Source organism: Macadamia integrifolia, chromosome 13 (assembly GCF_013358625.1).
Source record: "Macadamia integrifolia cultivar HAES 741 chromosome 13, SCU_Mint_v3, whole genome shotgun sequence".
Classification (NCBI taxonomy): Eukaryota; Viridiplantae; Streptophyta; class Magnoliopsida; order Proteales; family Proteaceae; genus Macadamia; species Macadamia integrifolia.
In genome coordinates, this window is record NC_056569.1 from 20,967,186 (window position 1) to 20,981,856 (window position 14,671).

Below are 14,671 nucleotides of genomic sequence, written 5' to 3' on the forward strand. Positions count from 1 at the left end.
TTTTAAATTTAAGAATTTCCTTATATTAAATATTGATGACCTGCTGTACTTATATGCATTGTTACACTAGGTCTCCTACCTATATCGGGCATACCAGCCTATGTCTTATTTGATTTAGGAGCTACACATTCATTCATATCTAAGAGATTTGCTGAGAAACTGGGTATGTCACCCAGGACACTAGATCATGGGATGATTGTTAGTATGCCTACCGGTAAAGTTACACAGTTGAAGGAGGTATATGGGCCATGCCCAGAGGAAATCAATGGGAAGAAATTGGATGCACAACTCATTAAATTCAATATGTAGAATTTTGATGTTATACTGGGCATGGATTGGTTATTGGCCCCTCGAGCTAATGTGATGTGTGCTGAAAAATTAATCAGGGTGACAGATGATGAAGGAAAAGAATTGGTATACCGAGCAGATAAAATGAAATGGGGGAGAAAGGTCCTCGTCTCCGCCCTTCAAGTGGTAAAGTTGTTGGAAGGTGGATGTCAGGGTTACTTAGCATCGGTACTTGATGTTGATGCAAGGGTTACACCTCTAGAAGAGGTAAAGGTGGTAAAAGAATTTCCCAACGTCTTTCCAGATGATCTGATGCATTTACCGCCTGATAGAGAGTTGGAGTTTGCTATAGACTTGATTCTTGGAGTAGCTCCAGTGTCTAAAGCTCCATATAGGATGGCACCAGCCTAATTGAAGGAGTTGCAGATGCAGTTGCAAGAATTGTTGGAGAAGGGGTTCATTCGCCCAAGTGTTTCACCTTGGGGTGCCCCAGTGTTGTTTGTTAATAAGAAGGATGGCAGCTTGCGTATGTGCATTGATTACCGGGAATTGAATAAGCTAACCATTAAGAATCGGTATCCATTACCACACATTGATGATTTGTTTGACCAACTACAAGGTGCAAAGGTATTTTCAAAGATAGACCTTAGATCAGGCTATTATCAGCTCAAGATAAAGAGTGGTGACATACCCAAGACAGCATTCAGGACTCGGTATGGTCACTATGAGTTCCGAGTGTTATCTTTTGGGTTAACCAATGCACCAGCAGCATTCATGGATTTAATGAATCGAGTATTTCACGATGTCCTCGACAAATGGGTAATTATTTTTATTGATGACATCTTGGTCTACTCTAAGACAGAAGAAGAGCACACTCAACACTTGAGAATGGTGTTATAGAGGTTGAGAGAACAACAATTGTTTGCCAAATACAGTAAATGTGAATTTTGGCTTGAGCAAGTTGGATTCCTGGGACAAGTAGTATCTAAGGCCAGAATCGAGGTGGATCCTGATAAGGTGAAAGCAGTAGTAGAGTGGGAAAGCCCTAAGAACATTATTGAAATTAGAAGTTTCTTAGGTTTGGCTGGGTACTACCAGTGCTTCATTGAGAATTTTTCTCGGATCTCAGCACCAATGACTAAGTTAACCAAAAAGGGTGTGAAATTTGAATGGGTAGAGGAATGTGAGAAGAGTTTTCAAGAATTGAAGAAAAGATTGGTGTCGGCCCCTGTGCTGACCATCCCTGAAGGCACAGGTGGAATGACAGTCTACACTGTCGCTTCCAAGGTTGGGTTGGGTTGTGTTCTCATGCAATGCGGTAAGGTAATAGCGTATGCATCCGACAGCTAAAGGAATATGAGAAGAACTACCCCACTCATGACTTGGAACTAGCCGCAGTCATTTTTGCCCTAAAGATTTGGTGACATTATTTGTATGGGGAGAAGTGTGAGATATACAGTGATCACAAAAGCCTTAAGTACTTTTTCACCCAGAAAGATTTGAACATGAGGCAGAGGAGATGGCTTGAGCTCATGAAGGATTATGACTGCGACATTCAGTATCATCCCGGCAAGGCTAATGTAGTGGCAGATGCGTTGAGTCGGAAGGCACAGACTGTGTCACTCTCATATTTAGCAGTCAACCCACCACTCATACAAGAAGTAATGCTAATGGATAAAACCCTCTTATATGAAGGAGCAACCTTAGAGCTTGAACATCAACTAGAAAACCTTAAATGGTTGACTGTATCACTAGCAGCTCTACAGGTGCATCCGTCTATTAGGCAAGAGGTGATAAGGAAACAACCTTTGGATCCTGAATTGCAGCGGATCAGAGTTAAGATTCAAGATCAAGCAATGAATGACCCTGATTTTGTTTTAGCCAGCGATGGGGCATTGTTGTTTCGAGAAAGATTTTGTGTGCCTGATGATTTGGATATACAAGACAAGATAGTGTGGGAAGCACATAGCTCCGAGTACTCACTCCACCCAAGAAGTACAAAGATGTATAAAGACCTTAAACAAAATTACTGGTGGCCTAGCATAAGAATCACAATAGCCATGTATGTGGCGACTTGTCTTATATGCCAAAAAGTAAAAGCTGAAAGGCATCGACCTTATGGTACTCTTCAACCACTCCCAGTACCAGACTGGAAATGGGATAGGATTACAATGGACTTTGTCACCGGACTACCATGTACACCTAAGGGGATGGACGCGATATGGGTGATCGTTGATCGGCTTACTAAGACTGCTCATTTCATTCCCATCAAGACCAAGTTCTCTATGGCCAAATTAGCACAACTTTATATGGATAACACAGTGCGCTTGCATAGAGTTCCAGTGAGTATTGTATCAGATAGGGACCCAAGGTTCACTTTCAAATTTTGGAAAAGCTTCCAGCATGCCTTGGGATCACAATTGAATTTGAGTACTACTTTCCACCCACAGACTGATGGTCAGTCGGAGCGAACCATACAGATATTAGAAGACATGCTCAGGGCGTGTGCAATGGAAATGTGTGGTAGTTGGGAAGAATATATACCCCTTATGGAGTTTGCCTATAACAACAGTTACCAAGCTACAATTGGAATGGCTCCGTATGAGGCATTATATGGTAGGAAGTGCAGAACTCCTCTGTATTGGAATGAGGTAGGCGAACGATGAACGTTAGGACCTAAAATGATACAGATGACTTGTGATAAGGTCGATGCTATTCGGGAACGGATTAAAGCAGCTCAGTCTCATCAAAAGAGTTATGCAGACAACCACAAGAAAGACATTGAATTTCAGCCAGGAGAAAAGGTGTTTCTCAAGATCTCTCCTACTAAAGGGTTGCAAAGATTTCATAGAAAGGGGAAGTTGAGCCCGAGATACATTGGCCCATTTGAAATCTTAGCTTGGGCTGGCTCAGTAGCCTACATGCTTGCTCTGCCACCTTCACTTGGGAATGTCCATAACGTATTTCATGTATCCATGCTGAAGCGATACGTCCATGATCCATCTCATGTATTACCCGTGGAACCAGAATATCTAGAAGCGGATATGACCTATACAGAGCAGCTAAAATCTTAGACCGAAAGGTGAAAACCCTTCGCAACCGCTCCATTTCCTTTGTAAAGGTGCAATGGGCTAATCATTCACTTGAAGAAGCATCTTGGGAGAAAGAGGATGAAATCCAAGCTAAGTACCCTCATCTTTTTGAACAACCAGGTACGCTAATTTCGAGGATGAAATTTTCAAAAAGTGGGGGTAAATGTGATACCCAACTTTTTAAACTCGATCTAATTACACGGTTGACCCGGTTTAACCATACAGGACCCGAACCGGAGAGGGATAAGGCAGGTTCCTTATGGACCATGATGGCAAGGGTGACTTTGAACACCGGTTGGCCAGACAAGTCCGAGTCAGTGCCAGAGGAGACGGGTGTACCCAAGCCGTGTACACGCACATATCATAAGGCCATGTATGGATAAAGCTGGTATGTAGCCGTATCCTAAAGCATATACGTATAATATACCTTGTGCCGTGAGTGAGACTCATGCCGATAGTCGAATTCCACCAAAATCCTACTTGTTGGCCAATTTTTGGCCCTCAGGTGGGCTGTCACAGGTGGGTGCATCCGCCCACCTGAGTGACCCACCAATGAGGTTACTAGCTATTTTAAAAAAGTATAAATAGTATAATTATGTTTTTTTTTCATTTTCTCATTTATGACATTCGGGCGTTCGGTGAGAAGAGTAAAGAGGAGAGAGAAAAGAAGGAAAAAAGAGAACGGAGAAGAGGAAAGGGGAAGGAAGAGGAAGAAGAAATGAATTTAAGCGGCACCAAGGTTTGATCTTCCCATTCCGACACCGGAAGAGTGATCCCCAACACGAGATCTACGATTTGAGGTGAGCAAAGGCTATGTTTCTTAAACCTTCACCAAACCCAAGTAAAACCCTTGATTTGGGTAGAGTTCCTTAAGATCTTGTAAATCCCCCTTGAAATGACGAATCTAAGGTTTGATGGATGGTCTATGTGTTGATTTTGAAGGATTTGAAGAAGTGTTTATAAGGTTGGAGAAGCATTGGTGATTTCTTGAGCTAAGAAGTGATTTTTGGGGTTTTAAAAGAGTTCTTGAGCAAAGAAGGTAAGATGGCTTTCCAATCCTTAAATCTAACTTAGATCTAGGTTAGAATCATCTTATGAGACTTTGAATGTGTGGACAATGGGTTTGGAAAAGCCCTATTTGATTCCCCAAAGGTTGGGGAAGGTTTCAAGGAAAATGGCATTTTTTCGCCGAGACCGGTGGGCCAAGACTGGTGGGCCAAATGGCCCACCTGAGGGCACCTGCCTGAGAGGGCAGGCCCTCGGGGCCAACCGGTGGGCCGGGATCGGCGGGCCAACCGGTGGGCCGTGACAAGTGGGCTATCCGACCCACCCGAGAGGCTCCCAACGTGATTTTTACGTCCGAATGGACCCAAAAAGGACATGCGACCTTTTTTTAGGCCTCTAAACATGATTTTGTCATCAAATCTTGTTAGTTTTGACCCCAAAGTGGTGAAATGCTAACCCCATTCACTTATGATAGGTTCACCAAAACTTACGCTTCTCGCACCAGATCTCACCCATACCGGACGTGAGTCTTTGTACACTACAGGTAAGTGGGGAGAGGATGTTTGGCCTTATTTTAAGGCTTATTTGGCATTCATTAAATTATATCTAGTCTAGCCATGTCATCATGCAAATTATATGTAGCTTAGCCATCCTCATATTATTATGATCTGTGTGTTGTGTTTATTTTCTCAATGTCAAATGATGATGTGATTATATGATGAATGATGACATCATTGTGCATAATGCATTAATAGACTAGATGCCATAGTCGGCTTGGAAATGAGTGCATTGGTGGCCCGTGGAATGGGACGTCGTGGCACTATGCAATCGTACTTTGTCATTTAGGAGCATGCGGTTTAGGATTATCATCTTCCCATGCTACGACCCTTCCCAACAGGGGTTGAGGTGTTGGGTTGCCATTTGGGGGGAAGCAGTGGTCGCGGTTGTCGGGTCACTGTGGCGATTAGACATACGCCCGGCTGGTCATTAGGATAGTCGGCAACCCCGGTGGTATATTCAAGAGGGACAATCGTACTGCTTTTAAATTACTGGAGTCAGCACCTTTATTTTCTGTCATTTACTTTTATGTTGAGAGCCGGTGGTCGGCATGCTTTACTTTTTCGAGTACTCACGGTGGGCCTTCTCCGACAACCCTATGGGCGTATCACGGGATGGAGTTCGCGGCTCGTACCCGGAGTATACGCACACTGTGGTTGTAGTAGCACTAAACCAAAGACTTAGTAATGTTGTTTAGGTGGATGTGATGAAAAATGAATTGCATAGCATATAGTGCATATGGTTGTGATTGTTGTGTGGACTGTTGTGTGGTCCTCCTTTTCACTTACAAAGCTAGTGAGCTCATCCCACGTGTACACCTCTTTTAAATGATTTTGTAGGTCACCAGCCTGGGGATCAAGGGTCGGGCCCCACAGTTGAATTCCCCGAAGAGGATTGGTGGGTCCCCGAGGACTATGAGCATGGCACGGATTGCACGTGCGAGGGTTGTGCTGTGGGGCCACAGCAGTGACTCCATACAGGGTTACTTTTTTACTCTTTTGATGATCACTTTTGTGTACTTGATACGTGAATTGTTATTCTTTTTGTGTAAATATCATGCCTAGGGGCCCACATGTATTTATCTATGTACTACAATTTGGGTATCAAGTATATTGGGGATATTTACAGGTAAATTAAGTCTTCCGCTGAACTGTTGAACATTATCTTAGTTGTTTGTATGCTGTGGTTGGATACTGTATCAGATGATCCTGGCAGGTTTGGGTTAACCAGAGTTAACCCTGTCACCGGTCCGGTTCTGTATGAACGGGGTGTGACATGAAGTCTTCCTGGTCAAAACCCACCCATGCTACATAAAGGATTCCTCCCTTCTAGCTGAAAGCAGGCAGTAGCAATAGGCTCCAGTCGGTTGATCGAACCAGCTACCGGTCAATGCAGCCCTTGACCGACTAGCGACTGGCTTGCTTAAATCACCTTCAAATGGCTAGTCCAACAGCTATTTCTTATAACTGCTATATGTGGTGCTCAAATGAAAGCCATGAGGTTGACCGATACACCTAAAATATGACCGCTTGAGTGAGATTTTCTACCTAATTTAGTTCCCTAATCTCCTTTAAATACCTCTAATGCTTATAATGAATTATCAATCATTCCTAAGCAACTAAGAGTTAGTTCTAAAGCATTTGAGGTGATAATCAATCCACTCTCTCCTTGAGCTATTGGCAAACTCTTTCTACACAAGTAAAGCCCAAGTATTGTCTTGAATGTCTTCTTCATCATCAATACTTTTGCATAGACATTGAAGACCAAGTGAATGGTACGTCATTCTATTCATCATTACATATCATTTGCACTACATAGAGATAATTCTATTTATATTCCACTTCTTCTTATTTATCCAACAGTTAGGTAACTCTAGGTTGGACAGTTGTAAGTGCATGATACTAGAGACTGTAATTAGGTTTTATGTAGGATCCTCTTATCCTTAAAAGAGTAGTAAGGTCCCTCTCTATCTCTGAAAGAGATTTTATGGATCCTCTTATACTTAAAATATTTTGTAAAGATTTTCCTCCCTACCTACTGTAGTGAAGGGAATAGCTAGTGAAATACTTTACAAGTAGAACTTGTAGGGAGTGGGCTGGAGTCGAATTGAGTTGAACCACTGTTAACCTTGGTGTTGTGTGATTGTGTTTAATTTTTCTATTCCACATTTTTAATTTACAATCACATTTGGGAACACTAAATCAAAAGGTTTAAAAATCCACTGGCATAACCTGTTCACCCCCTCTAGATTATTTCAAAGACAAAAAAAGTGAGGTCATTAGAAATTAGGTTACAACTCATTTTTAACTAGATCAGTTACATTCAGACCTACTATATTGATATGAGGGATTTCAAAGAGAAGAGAAATTCTTAAATGGGCCCGTTTGTTTATAAGGAAGTATGGGGTGCGAGAGTCTGACATGTGGGTCCCACAAGCTAGTGAGGTGACAAACCAGAATGGGAAAGTTGGAATAAACTATTGTAGCATCCCACCACTACCACGTTTGGTTGAAGACTGAAGTGAAAGGAAGATGAAGAGAGAGAAGCAGAAAAATAAGAGAGAAAGAGAAAGTGAGGCAGTGAGCAAGGGTAGAAAAGTTTCAGTGAAATTTAGATAGCTTCGGCTATAATCTTTTAATGAAATCGATTTTCAACCAGTCGAGTGGATGGTGGGAATAGAGAAGGAAGAAGCTAAATTGATTAAGCAGGGTTGAAGGACAGGCTTCTATTTTGATATTCATCAAGCCTGACTTGAACTTCCTCGTTGAATCAAAGGTTTCGAATTTGGGTTATTTGTGATCCTCTTCTGAGAAGAGAAATCAAAAAAGGAAATTATATATAGCTTGGAAACACGATAGGAAGTAAATGGAAAAATGAATTTATTAGGATCTTTATGTTAAAATTTTAAAAAATAAAAACTAAAATCCAAAGGAATAAATGGAAATCCTTTAATTTTTTATTTTCCTATACTTGTTTTCAATTTCTTTTGTAGATCAATTCACTAAATTTAAGAAATTATTGGAAACCGTGATGCATTGGGTAGGATGGAGAGCAATGTGTGCAAGTAGATGTCTCATCAACTGAAAGTAGAGGTGCCATCAATTGAACTGGAATGGTGGTGACGCATAGGTGTGAGATGGAGGTGGGCTTATAGAGTGAGTGGGAGTAGGCCTAGAGGTGAGGTATTGGGTAGTGGGTGATTGTAGAAAGCAAAGGTGTTATGGCAGGGTGGACTTAATAGATAACCCATTTCCAGCAATGGAGGTTTGCAGCAATAGAAACTTGACATTCTGTGGTGCAACACGATAATGAGAGAGATGGGGTCGACACAAGGCTGAGAGCGTCCCTCTAATCCAGACTGTCAAAACATTATTTAGAGTTTCTTAGTTGTGTTTATTCCATTGATGAATGATGGTTTAAATACACAAGAGTTATCATTCACATGTGATATGAATCCTTGACTTGCCTATCACATGTGATACCGATTTTGTCCATCTCTGATCTCTTATGCACTAAAAGAATTGGGATTCAAAGGACTCCATGCAGGCCTAGAAAAATCTATGAAATCTTCTGGAGTCATCCTCTGTCTGGGTGGTGAAAATTGAATACAGATGGATGCTCTCTTGGGAACCCTGGAAAGTCGGGGGCTGGAGGCGTGTTTCAAAATGAGAATGCAAAGGTAGTGGAAAATTTCAGGTACTTCCTTGGAATTCACACAAATTTTGAGGCGAATTATTGGCAGTTATATCAGGTTTCGAGCTTGCCAAAAATCTTGGGATTAAAAAAATCTAAATAGAATGTGACTATGGCAGTTGTCACTTTGTTACAGAAAAATAAAATCCCTTGGATGCTTTGGCAAAGGTGGATAAATTGTATGCAATATTTGGGTGAATTTGAATGGAAAATCACTCACTGCTATCGTGAAGCTAATTCAGTTGTTGATTACTTATCAAAGTCTACAGCTCACTTTGAAGTTTCATCTCCCATGCTTTCTTGGTCGGCCTTGGTCAAGATGGATTTGGACAAGGATACTTCATGATGTCCAAGATATCAGATAATCTGATTTTGGGATTTTTTTTTCCTATCTTTGTGTGGGCGTTTGTTGGATTTGATTCCCCTCTCTACTGATGGCAATGTCAAAGGTGGAGTTGAGGTATCTCCCAATTCGTCCAGGTGTTGTGTGAGGGGTGTTTTTTCCCCCTTTTTTTGTACTATATTCTCCCTTTTTATATTTTTAATACAAATGATCCTTAGTGAAAAAAAGTGATATGGATTTTGTTATAAAAGGAAGTCTAGGATAAGAATCCTAATATACAAGGTAATGAGGAGGATATGAATCCAAGTGTATAAGTTAAGAGATCTTAGTACACAAGGTAATAAGGAGGATATGAATTCGAGTGTATAAGGTAAGAGAGATCCATAAGATTTTTTATAGGAATCCTACATGGACTGATACACCCCCTCAAGATGACAATTCGAGGGGTTAAATTTCAGCTTGTCACGAAGAAATTGAAATCGTTTAGAGGGAAGACCCTTGGTGAAGATGTCCACGATCTGATCAACTATAGAGATGAATTGAACCTGGAGATCCTTCTTTGCTACCTTTTCACGGACGAAGTGGAAATCAATTTCCACATGTTTGGTACTGGCATGAAACACCGGGTTTGCTGAAAGGTAGGTGGCGCCAATATTTTCACACCATAGGATAGGAGGGTGTTGTAGTGGGACCCCTAGTTCATGAAATAGAGACTAAAGCCAAGTGAGTTCAGCCGCAGTGTCAGCCACGGCCTTATACTCGGCCTTAGTGGAAGAACGAGCCATAGTACATTGTTTGCAGGAGCTCCAGAATAGAAGATTGGTGCCCAAAAACACTACATAGCCTCCTGTAGACTTGCGATCAGAAGAGTCACCAACCCAGTTAGCATCAGAAAATTCCTAGAGTTGAAGAGGAGAAGAGCAATCAATGAGGAGACCATGAGTGCTAGTATGCTTGACATAACGCAAAATGCACTTGGCTAGGGCCCAATACGACTCAGTGGGGGAATGCATATATTGACAGGCATTATTGACAGCAAAGGAGACGTCGGGCCTTGTGAGGGTAATATACTGAAGTGCACCCACAATAGACTTGTAGTGAGTGGCGTTGGAGAAGAAAGCACCCCCTGCTTCTGATGATCCAACAGAGGTAGCAACTGGGGTGAGAACAGGCATGCAGTCCATCATACTCGCACGTTGAAGAAGGTCTGTAATATAGCACTATTGGGACAGGAGAAGCCCTTTGCTATGGGGGGGTAGCCTTAATGGTCAGCAAAAAATGCAACGGACCAAGGTCCTTAATGGAAAATTCAGCAGAGAGCTATCCAATAAGAACATTAACATGCGTGGAGGTGCTGCTAGTGATCAAAATGTCATCCACATAGACCAAGACATAGGTCACAACCTGCCCTTGAGAGTAGATGAATAAAGAGGGATCCGTCTGTGAAGCATGAAAACCTAAATGAAGAAGGAACTAAGACAGGTGATAGAACCAGGTGCGAGGGGCCTGCTTGAGGCCATATAAAGAGCGCTGACGCTTGCAGACGTGATCAGGGAGAGAGGCATCCTGAAAGCCAGGAGGCTAGCTCATATACACTTCCTCAGTTATAAAGTTATGGAGGAAGGCATTGCGCACATCAAGTTGACAGATAAGCCACCCACGAGTAACATCCAAAGAGAGTACAATTCGTAGGGTTGTAGGTTTTACAACAGGACTGAATGTCTCTATATAATCAATGCCCTGTTGTTGATGAAAGCCTTTGGCCACCAGGCGAGCTTTGTAACATTCAGTAGAATGGTCGGCATTGCACTTTATCCTATACACCCATTTACAACCAACTAGATTAGTAAGAGGGGGGACTAATGTCCAGGTGCCATTTCGAATAAGGGCATTAAACTCTTCTTCCATTACAATCCGCTAAAGTGGATCTTTGGATGCTTGGGTGAAGCAAGTAGGTTCATGGTTAGGTTCAGTGGAGGGTGTTGTCGCGAGGTGAAGGTGTGGGGTAGGGCGTGGGCCTAGGGTCATAGTATGGATGCAATTTAGAGGTAGGAGCAGTGGTGGGGGCGGGTTTGGAGGTGTGGCGAGTGGGGTGTTGGATTGGGGCGAGTTGGAGGTTGATAGGACGGTGGAAGAGTAGGTTGGGGAGGATTTTGGTATAGGGTGGTAAGGGGAACGGTATGGCCTGGAGGAGAGGGAGATGGTGAAGGTGTAGGGGTTGGGGTAGGTGGCTATGGGGGTAAAGGTAGGAGCGGACCAGGGGCTACAGGGGTAGGTGGCAGGCAAACAGAGAGAGGACTGAAGGCCTAAGGAGTGGGGTGGTGGAGTGGATGGGGCGGGACCTAGAACAGAAGAGCTAGGTGATTGAAAGGGAAAAACAGATTCATCGAAGTGTACATGACGACCAATGTGGATACGATTAATTTGTTTGTCCATGCAGCGATAACCAGAATGAGATGGACTATAATTGAGAAATACACAGGGTGGGGATCGAAATTGTATTTTATGGTTGTTGTAAGGTTGAAGAAAGGGGAAAAAATGACAACCAAAGGTGTGCAAAAAAGAATAGTCTGGTGATCGCTTGTGAACAAGTTCAAAGGGGAAGAGACCCCCAGTGACTCAAGAGGGCATACAATTAATCAAATAAACTGCAGTCTCAAATGAATGGTGCCAATATTTCTGTGGTACAAAGGCCTGGGCTAATAGAGTTAATCCAGTCTCAATGATGTGACGGTGGCGGCGCTTAACCGCACCCGGTTGTTCATGGGTATGAGGACAAGAAACTCGATGTTGTATTCCAAGAGAAGAAAAGTACTAGGGAAGGGAACAGAATTCACCGCCCCAATCAGACTGGAGGGATTTTATTTTTCTCTCAAATTGGAAATCCACTATAGCCTTAAATTTGGGGGAAATTAGAAAAACCTCAGACTTGGTGACCATGGGGAAGTACCATATGTATTTGGTATGGTCATCTACAAAAATTAAAAAATAACGATATCCACTATCAAAGACAAAGTGCGAAGGACCCCATACATTAGTAAATAGTAAATTCAAAGGAAAAGAACTATGAGTGAAAGTCTATTTTAAACTAAGCCTACTAGCTTTGCCTAATTGGCAAGCAGTACAAACATGACTAATTTTATTAAAAGAACAAGGAAGCTTGTGAGAGCGGAGAATCTGATGAAGAACTCGTTGGTAGGGATTACCGAGTCACTGATGCCATCCATCACACGTGGTATGTTCAGCAATATTGGCAGATGGTGATGGAGATGACATGGGAAGGGTGTAGAGACCACCATTACTCAGACCGGAAAGAAGTGTACGTCTAGTTTTCTGATCCTTGACAAAAAAACAAGAGGGATGAAATTCAAAAAATACATTATTATCACGTGTAAATTTCTAAACTGAAAGTAGAGATTTGGTGAGAGATGGGGCTTAAAGAACAATAGAAATAGTAAAATTACGAAGTGGGGAAGAGAGAGAAGTGGAATCAGTATGAGTGATGGGGAGACCCTTACCATTACCGACCTACAACTGATCCTGGCCAGAGTATGTATCATAGGTAGAGAAGGATTGGAGATCTGGGGCTACATGGTGGGTAGCGCCAATGTCTAGGTACCAGGTAGAGGGCAGTGGTGTGGGAAGATAGAGAGTTGGCTGGGTGTGGTATGCTGAAGGGGGGCTAGGGGTAAAGGCCATTGAGGGTAGGCAAGCATGGAGGCAGGATAGGTATGATAGGCCGATGGGGTAGGGATAGGTGTTCATTAGTAACAAGTGGCGGCAGCGTGGTTGGTGCAGAAGAGGCGTCCTTGGCCCTGGGCAGAGTAGCACCCCCCATGACCTCGGCCAGTGCGATTGCATCCCCCATGACCTCGATTGGAACCACAATCAGAGGACTAGGTCGCAGATTGGCCATACTGCGACCCATCCTTGGTGGTTTTGCTTACCTGATTGGCAAGGGATTGTTGTCACCAGATGGAGGGTTGGTGATTGTTGAGTTCCTTCAAGGAGGATTTGACAAGGAACTTATGACTTAGAAGCAAGGCATGGAGATTGAACTTAGCGATTTTGAGAGGTTCGCCAGCAACACTAAGTTCATCAAAGAGGCTTTTGGAAAACTGGAGGAAGGATGATACAGATTCCTCGAGTTTGTGCACAAGGTCCTAAAGAGCCATGTGAAGGGAGAGAACACGTGTGGTGGACGCAAAGGCATAAGCAATGGTTAGAGTGTCCCATATGGCCTGACTTGTGGGTTTCCCAATGACAAGAGGGAAGACTTCCTCAAAGAGGGAAGCAATGAGAAGACTGCGAATGAGGGCATCTTGTTGACGCCAGGCAGTAGTGGAGCTTGGATCAGAGGGGTAAGGTTTAGAACCGTCGAGGAAACCAAGTAAATTTTGGCTTTCAAGGAAAGGTTCCAAGTGTGTTTTTCAAAACAAAAAATTCTTGGAAGTAAGTTTAATAGAGACATAGTGATGGGCATTTTGTATAGAGGTAGAGGGAGGTTGAGAAGAAGAGGGAGAAAGAGAGAGGCCGGGTGTGACCGCTGTTGGCAAAAACGAAAACGGCAAAAACAGAAACGGACAGTACAGGTTTTAAATAGTAAAATTTTTTGAACGATACAGTCAAATAAACGGTCAAAAAAACAAAGAACAGAAAAAAATGGAAAACAGATGATACGGGTTTTAAATGTGTAGATTTTAAATAAACGGGACAAAAAAATGGTACTATACTTTTATAAATTAAGGAATTATTATATGAATGCTTGCATCTAATGTTCAAAAAATAACTACAGTATCCAACACTAATACATATAAATCTCATGTCTCATTATAAGTTTTATGATATATAATTAAATATCATCCACTACCAATTCTAAATTCATACACCACACATGTCCAAGTTTTATTGAGCAATGTGGCTTGGCTATGATGTTGTTCATTGTTTTTAATATAGTCAACACACTCTTGGAGTAATGTATGTTTAGTTTGAGTTAGGAGTCATCACTTTAGAAATATTTTTCAGCAAATGCATCAATTTGTATCTCAATTTTGGGATCCATATATTGATATTAAGTTGAAGGTGATACATAAGAAATATAGGCCATTGAGTTAGCTTCAAGTCGGCAAAAGAATCAAGTGGATCAGAGTTTGGGAGAGAAAGTTATGGTCAATTAAGTAGACATTATGTTCAACAAGATAAGTTTGAAAAAATGCCAAAATAACAGAAATGTATTTAAACGCTTTTTAAACGTGTTTAAAATGGAAATGCTTGCCATTTGCTGTTTTTTTAAGTATCTTTGAGAAGCATACGGAAAAACATATTTTAAACGGTAAAAACGAGAACGCGTTTAAAACTCCATTTTAAACGCGTTTTTGCTAACAGTGGGTGTGACTAGGTTGCCCTTGGGCAAGTCCTCGGCGGCGGCCATGGGAAGGGAGGATGTCTATGCTTGGTGGAGCTTTTGTGGCTCTGATACCATGTCAAAACATTATTTAGGGTATCTTAGTTGTGTTTATTCCATTAATGAATAATGATTTAAATACACAAGAGTTACCATTCACATGTGATATGAATCTTTGACTTGCCTATCACATGTGATATGGATTTTGCTATACAAGGAAATTTAGGATAAAAATCCTAGTATACAAGGTAATGAGGAAGATATGAATCTAAGTGTGCAAGGTATTTA